At 48.1% G+C, this 8,003-nt stretch overlaps 1 protein-coding gene across 4 annotated transcripts in view; it reads left to right on the forward strand.

Moving 5' to 3' along the window:
* SOCS7 (suppressor of cytokine signaling 7) overlaps nt 1-7,423 on the forward strand; it is a 32,497-nt gene extending 25,074 nt beyond the window's left edge. For 3 of the 4 annotated variants that reach the window (XM_070479363.1, XM_020879559.2, XM_070479361.1), the window contains one exon: nt 1,811-7,423. The gene's annotated coding sequence lies outside the window, so the exon portion shown is untranslated. Of the gene's footprint in view, nt 1-430 lie in introns of all 4 variants that reach the window. The other variant, XM_070479360.1, reaches the window with a different exon arrangement.
* Nucleotides 7,424-8,003: the final 580 nt, after the last annotated feature.

Below are 8,003 nucleotides of genomic sequence, written 5' to 3' on the forward strand. Positions count from 1 at the left end.
TGCTCTGTTGTCTAGGAGGGTTTCTCTGTTTGGTGGCTTCACAGTGATTAGGGTAGGGAACTAGGGGGACCCACCTACTCATCTGCACTGTTGAGGAATAATTGGGACCCTTCAATTAGAGCACTGCTTCTGTGGTTGCTGTGCCTTAGGAGGAGCCTACATGAGCACATGTACATTCAGAGAAAGGTTCAGGATGGTGGGGGCTGTCCGCATTTCATAATGCAGGGAATAAATTATTATCATGGACCAGAGAAGTTTTAAGGTGAGAGGGGTTGGAGGCTAAAAGAAGTGTTTGATAGATTTTCCTAAGAGTGATCAAACTTATTCTGTGTGGTTCCAGGGGGCAGGGCAGGTACACAGAGTAAGTTATAAAAGAGTTCAGTCTCCAGCTTTATTTCTACTTTATTTTGTTTTTGGTCACACTGCACAGCATGTGGAACTTTCCTGACCAGGGATTGAACCTGTGCCCCGTGCAGCAGAAGCTTGGACTCTTAACCACTGGACTATCAGGGAAGTCCTCAGTTTATCTTTAGAAGAACCTTTTGAACAGATCCAAATATGGAATGGTTTTCCACAGGAGTTAGTGAATTCCCCATTTGTTGTTTCAGCAGACCTCTATATACGAAGTAGCCAGTATGAACGGGGAAGACGGTGCTGAACAAGATAGTCAAAGGCCCTGTTCTCACAGAGCTGCAGTTCTTTAGGGAGAGATAGACAGCAACTAGTGAGTAAGTGAATTGGCTAGTTTCAGTTGACTGTATATGTTGTGAGGGAAATTAAATTGGGTGAAGTTCAGTGGTTAGTGGTAACATGTTATTCACACTCAAGTTTGAATGATCAGGGAAGGCTCTTGTGAAGAGCTGACATTTCAGCTGAGATTTGAATATCAAGGAGTTAACTGTGAGAGGACCTGGGTGCAGGCATTCTAGGCAAGAGATCCTCTTAAGTACAAAGGCCCTGGTATGATCAGGCATAGGCTGGGGCTGGCCATTGGTCATGAGTGTGGAGGGGCAATCCTGTATTAGTAGAGGATTGCACTGAACTCCTGGGGTCTCTTTATTGCTGTGACACTGGGATTTTTGCTTGTAGCAGAGAATAAGCACCCTGCTGTGCTTGATCTGAGGACCCCTTGAAAAAAAGGGAGGTTCTCTTGGGAATTCTTCCCAAGGGAAAGGGCCTTTTAAGGTATGAAATTTGGCCATTATGATTTCTTGTTGGCCAGACTTGTTTTAATTTCAGAGTTCTTAGAGGCCACTTGGTCTGTGCCTGCTGTTTCCTGGAGAATTTCTTGCCAGGGTGCTTGGAGTTATGGGACAGAGTGACAGCTGGCACAGTGCCCTTCTTGAATCGAAAGGTTGACACCGCTCTAGCCTTTGTGATGATATGTCCGCCCTCTTCATTGGCCAGAAGCCGCAGGCTTGCAGCTGTTTCTAGCCTGACTCACCAGGGATTCCTCCAGGGACTCAGTTCCTTTTTTGGTCCCTAGAGCAGGTGGGCCTTAGGGGAGAAGCAGAGGGGAAGAGTGAATGGAAAATAAAAGGGAAAGGGAAAGAGAAGGGAAGTGGTGTGAGGGGTATCTTTATTTGTCATTTTAGGGCCTTTTTTGGCAACCAGGTGGTAGGCTGCTCAAGTCTCCATGATAAAGGTCACCCCTGCATCCCCAGCCACATGCAGTGTTTGTGGAAGCACAGGGCTTTGCAGGCTACATTCTCCCTTTGAGCTGTACTTCTCTACCTCCAGAGGCTGTCCTTTGCCTCCGTTTTGATTCCACTGTATTGAGCCACTCTAATTTTCCCCTTTTTTAACCTAGGCATTTGGTTGCCAAGCTCCAGTTTCAAAGAACCAAATGAAGCTACCATGAAAAGGAGAGTGAGGAAAACAGGAGGGAGTAGGAAGGATTGGGATCCTCTGTGCAAGAGACTGGTTCCCCTCACCACCCTGGGGCTTGGATGAAGCACAGCAGCGGACTCTGAGCAGGGCGCCACCATGTCACATCCAGCCCGGTGTTCCTGGAGCTGGATGAACTGCCCGGAAAACAGGAAGAAGTCTCAACACTGTTCCTTTTTCAGAAGTTTTGTTTTGTATATTTGCATATCTCGGTATAGACTCACCCTAAAGGCACCTGGGGTTTGTGCCCATTGGATTGGAAGTGGTGCCGAGGGTGAGCAGGTCTGGGGAAGGGAAGAAGAGGAGATCGGGTTGCCAGTGATGGTCATTCAGCTGGTGCCAAAGGCAGAATTCCAGTCTTCACATTGACCTTGAAGAGGGGAAAGAAGGAGACAGGGTGCAGATCAAGTTGGGAGTTGCTGATTGAGGAGAACCTGCTTCTCTGTAAGCATGGGTAGCTTTAGCAGGAAAGAAAGGAGGGTGGATAGTCTCAAATAGAAGATGCTGGACAAAACCTGGCACATGGCCCTACTGGGGAAGTAGTGACTCCTCATATACCTTCCTTCTGAGGTTTAGGAACCTAATTTCAGAATCACCTCTCATAGAAGCTGTATTCGTTCTGTTTTACTGAATTCTGTGACTTCACGTTAGCCCTGTTCTCCCCTCAACCCCTTCCCTCGTGATAACTTCATTTCACTCTGGTCGTGGTAACATCATTCCTACTGCTTCTCCCAGCTGTCAGGCAGTAGTCTTTTCATCACCTGAGCAGTTCAAAGCTGCAGTCCCGGGCTGCTGCCGTTAATGGAGCGTGCTTCCAGATTCTTAATGGCAAACGGTACCCATGACTGAGGAGTCAGTGTTCCTCACCTCCATATGTCTGTCAGCTAGTAAGAGGGAATGTGGAGGAAGGTGAGAAAGGAAACTACTGTGCTCTTCCTAGAGAAAGCTCCCTCATGGCTCAGCTTTAATGGGATGTTTGAGATCAGTGAGGAGGGAGGAGAGCATTACAGCTCATCTTCTTAGGTTGGTCTGAAACAGGAGGTAGCAAAGGCTTCTTTATTTTCCTGAGTTCTTTCTAGCAACTCAGACATCTTCCTGAGTAATATCTTGTTTGCTCTCCTTTCATTGGGAAGTCTGTCAGATGCTGATTTGAGAGTTGCCTCTTTTCCAGATGGAAGTAGAGGAAGAGGGAGAAAAATTCCAGTGCTTTTCTGAACTGGGTCATTGTCAAATCACATAGCATTATGAGTTTGCTTTTATGTAGAGTTACTCTGGGAAGAGGTTTGTTATTAAGATGTGAAAATTGAGCTGTTTGATCTTTATTACTCTTGCAGTAAGTGTTCCAGTAGACTGCCTCTTTTGGTTCCCCTGTGTTTATATCTGCCTCATCTAGTGAGATAAATAATGTCAGGTTTGTGGTTTCCTGATGGTTTAGGGTGAGGCCCCAGTGTTCTGGTAATTTATAGGACTGCCTCACTCGGAAACATTGACCTTCTGCCTTATGTCCTGCGTGGAATGACCGTTCCTCCTCCTTTTAGCTGAATAGGGTAGAAACTTGCATTGTTACCTGGCTGTCAAGAGGTAACCCACAAACTGAGCTTTGTAGCATAAACACAGCACACCTCTGCTTTGTTGTGTGGTGCCTCTTCTCTCTGGCTGTCGTGGTAGTATTACCAACCAGTTAAGATAGTGATCCCAGGAATTGGCTTAACCAGTGGGTCTTACCTCTTGAAGGTGAAAATTAACTTGCCATCTTGCAGAAAGTGCCACCCACCAAAAGCCTACTGACTGGAATCTACTGAGATCCTCAAGTGGCTGTTTTGCAGCTACCTGAAATCTTTTCTTTAAAAATTACGTTTTAGGGTGCACTTGCCTGGCCCTAGGCTAGCTACTGTGGAAAACACAAGAGGTGGAAGACATTATCTGGCCTAAGGAAACTTTTAGGTGATGGCTACATTTGGAGAATGACTCAGCGTGGCAGAGCAGAATCAAGGGCTGGCTCTTAAGTTCAGAGTGGGTAAGATCATGGTAGACCAGATGGTCTAGGAAAGCTCTGGGGCTGTGAGACTTTGTTTTTTAGGTGAGGGGAGGACACTGAGAAATGCAGGAACAAGAGCACAGATGCAGATATCTGCACAGTGTGTACTGAACAGTGCACAGCCCCAAGTTAGAACAGCGGCATCAAAGAATCCTTTTTCTGTGCTGTGGTGTAGACCAAAATTTCCTGGTCATCAGGTAGATGTGAATGCTGAGGGGTTATGGTGGCAAGGTGGAGCCCAGAGCCAGAAGTCAGCCAGGGGCCCCTGCCCCTGCTCTCAGCACAGCCAGAGGGAAGGAGGCACAGCCCTGGACCCCTTGTGGTACCAGCGGTTTCCACTGGAGAATCTATACTCTCAGGTACAAGTCCAAACCAGCTGAGGAGGCGTGACTCACCCTCAACCATCATCCTTTCTCCTCCCAGGAAGGGTAGTGTTGACTGTGTCTATGATCTGTCTGTGCGTGGGTCACAGCCCAGGCTATACCCTACTTCTTCCTCAGTAGAGTGGCTACAGAACAGAATTGTGCCAGAGGAGACAGGTTCCATCCAGAGGTGAGGAGGAAGGCACCAGCCCGGTCAGTCAACAGAGGGAGTGGGAGCAGCTGGCTGTCGTCAGCACCTCCCCTTCACCCGCCGGCAGTACCCCCGTCCCGCTACCAGTTCTGTGTAGTGCTAATTGAAAAGCAGTCTTCAGAAGGAACTCATTCCTTTTTGGTGGTGGTTGTATTTTCAAGTCACAGACTGGAAAATGTTCTCACTTTTAGGGACCCGTCATTGGTTGTGGCTAGGTGATGTCAGTACCTCGGATCTGCCTGTTTAACCTTCTCTTGTTTATGACTGATCTACTGTAACCTTCCTCAGGACAGGTGTGAACCACTGTGAGCTAGTGACAGTTACTGCTACAACTTGCTATTACTTGAAACTCATGTGCTGTGGTCACACAGGAGTGAGGAGGTATGGGGTCTTTGGTGCGGGACTAGATAAATAGGTGACGACTAGGTCATAGGAACAGTTGGCGATGACCTTGGCCTGGTTGCCTGCCTGTGCCTAGATACAGTGAGTGTGACACCCTGGAAAGCCAGCCCTGGGTGGCAGCTCCCAGCCTCATGAGGGCAGAGTCGTGGTGGGGAGCCCGTCACCATAGTTTCTTCTGCTTTCATGCTTGTCCCTGGGGCTGATTCCACAAGCCCCTTATTAAGGTTGGGAGTGACGTGGGGATGGCCACAGAACCCCTACGCTTCCAGCAAGAACTGGCGAGAGACAGGGTGGTTAGTGTTCCCAGATCCAGGGATGAGAGACTACGGCAATGCTGGGTGCCAGCCTTGAAGCCCTCACCCCAGGACCCAGAAGAACATGGCCTGCTTGAAACCCTTGACCCTGGTAGGAAATGGCGATTGGAGGAACTTGCCCCCTTGGTTAGATTCCCCACTGCCCTACCGCCTCTCCCTAGGGGTTGAGCCCTGAAGTTAGAGGCCTCAGCACTGGGACGTACAGCTCCATGGCTGCTGGAAGGAGGTCTGAAAGTCTGTGTGCATGTGTGTGTGTGTCTTTATTTGCAGAAGTCTTGCCACTACTGGGGGTGTGGAGAGCATCTCCACTGAGGGGAGACCTGCTGTTTGTTGTCCACTTCTAAGAGAATGACATGCCCCTGTCCCTAAGGAAGGAGCTTTTGAGTTAGACATTTTCCCTATGGGAATCCTCTTGGTTTGGTTCATGGGAAAGGGGGAAGTGGAGAAGTGATTTTTAGCTCTTAATTGTCGACACAGCTGTTCTTACACGGAATTTGTGCTATTGCATACATGGAGCCATCTTTCTTTTCACTGCAGCAGTGTTTATCAGTAGTTCAAAATGATTTATTTGCTCCTGGGGAGTAAAACCTTTTTTATTAAAAAAGAAAAAGAAAAAAAAAAGTGTGTCCCCCCTCCCCCCGTGATAGCTATAGGATTATTGGGCCACACAGCTCAAGAAGGCAAAGTCAAGTCTGCCAGTCCCTGTGATCTATCCTGTTTTGACATTGAAGTCTTCATGCTCAGCACAAAATGGCAGGAGGCCTTGAGAGGATAAGAGTGAAGCCTTGGGAGGTGTGAGGTGAGAGTTGGAGCATAGAGACAGAGGCACTGGGGACTTAGATGCTGCAGTTAGAAAAATAGAGTAAGGAACTGTATTTAAATGATCGATTCTCTAATCTGCCAGGGAAAGACCTTTTTTTACATGCAGATTCCATATTGTCTTTGTCCTTTTCATGCTTCTTGACCTTCCTGGTAGGTGCCCCTGAATTCTTCCTGTTTCCCATCTCTGCCCCTTCTCCCATTCCTTCCCACTCAGGTCCCCCTCCCAGGAAGCCAGTCCTGCATGCTGAGTCTGTGACATGCCTCCACGCCCATTTCATCTTCTCAGGAGGGTACCTGGCATTGCTTCCTCCCCCCTCCTACCCCCTCTTTCAAAATGCTGAGAGGGGCAGGCAAACAGCAGCCAGTCAGGGCAGTGGAAGACCTGAATGTCTGCTCGCAGCTGGACTGCGATCCTAGTTGCTCCTGGAGATGGAGTGTAATTGAAGTTAGGACACTTCTGATCAGAACCCAGGAGATCACAAACCACACAGCCCCGCACCGAGCTGCATCCTAAGCCCCCTACTCAGCTCAGGTGGAGCGGGAAGGCTGGTCTGACCACTCCATCCCTGGTGCTCCCTTGAACAGGGCCCTGCCCCTCACTGTCAGGCCCAGACCCTTCTCCAAGGGACAAGTGTAATCCAGGCACCGCTCTGGGGGCAGGCCCGTTGGAATGCCCGAACTGGTGCTGCCTGTGGCACAGCCACTGCTGTACATTTTCTGGTTGTTTATAAGGAACTCAACGAAGAGGGGTGTCAGTCTGGGCTCGGGGTGGTTGCCAGTTCTTCACCAGAGGGGAGCCACATCCCCCTGCAACCACTTTGTCCTCTCCTGCCACCCCACCCTCCTCCAAGCCAAAGCGTGGCCTGGCTTTTGTCTTCCCACTTAGTTTTTCTCCTTTCCTCAACCTTTTTGTGCTTAATTTATTAAAATATTTGCTGTATAATTTATTTTCATAAACTATAAAAAATTACTAAATGGTTAAAATAGACTTGCAGGCCAATCTTAAATGGGGTGGGAGGGTCTGAGGGTGGGGTGGGGAAAGGGAAAGATGTTTTGATATAAACAAAGCAAATGCACTTTGGATGTGTTTTGGTATTTTTCTGGGGATAGATGGGGGGTGTTGGGATGTCCCTGTAGATTAGTTCCAGAATGGGGTGTCTGTATATACTGTATTAATAGGCATGTTTGACTCTTGTAAAGGGACATTAGTAGCTGCTGCAGGTCCTGTTTGGAAAACCCATGTATAATTCCCGGTTTTTTGTAAAGTGTCAGTGCGGGAGACATTTGACTCTTGTGTTTGTATCTCCTTTTTATGATTGCTGTACTGACCCATGTCTTTTTGCGGAAGGGGTGAAAAGAGATTTGAAATAAAAATGTTTAGAAATTATTTCATGTTATTTGGGTGGTTGTTTCTCAGTCCCTCTTTCATCTCATGACCCCTCACACCATAACGACCCACTGAGGGTCAGATGGCCCACCCTGGCACTCGGGGAATCCCTGTGATGTCAGCTAAACGGATCACATCCAGAAGTGGTCTTGTCAGAATTAGATTGGAAAATTCTTGAGGCTGATGGCCATTACTCATAGCTGCTTTCTCCTTCCCTAGGAAGTGCAGGAGAATTCCAGAGAGCTTTCTGGGCCTTTCTGCTGTATTTTGGGAGAGTTCATACTGCATACCATAATGGTCACTCCTAGTTTAGACTGGCAGTCAAGGTTTTTCATGAGTTTAACCTGTGTCCCTCCTGTTTTTCTAGCCCACTCCCTCTTGAGTGGTCCTCTTTGGAGAGGAGAGGACCAGAAATGTTTCTCTGATTGTGGCTACTTGGAGCCAATCAAATCTTGCCTCATAACTCTCTTACCCAGTCTGTCTCCAAGTTCCCCACTTAGAAGGCTGGTGCGCTAATAACCTTGGCACAATTTGGAGAGTTTTCTGCAGTTTCTCTGCATCCTCAGAGTGGAAAGCACAC

This window comes from Odocoileus virginianus, chromosome 17 (assembly GCF_023699985.2).
Source record: "Odocoileus virginianus isolate 20LAN1187 ecotype Illinois chromosome 17, Ovbor_1.2, whole genome shotgun sequence".
Lineage (NCBI taxonomy): Eukaryota > Metazoa > Chordata > Mammalia > Artiodactyla > Cervidae > Odocoileus > Odocoileus virginianus.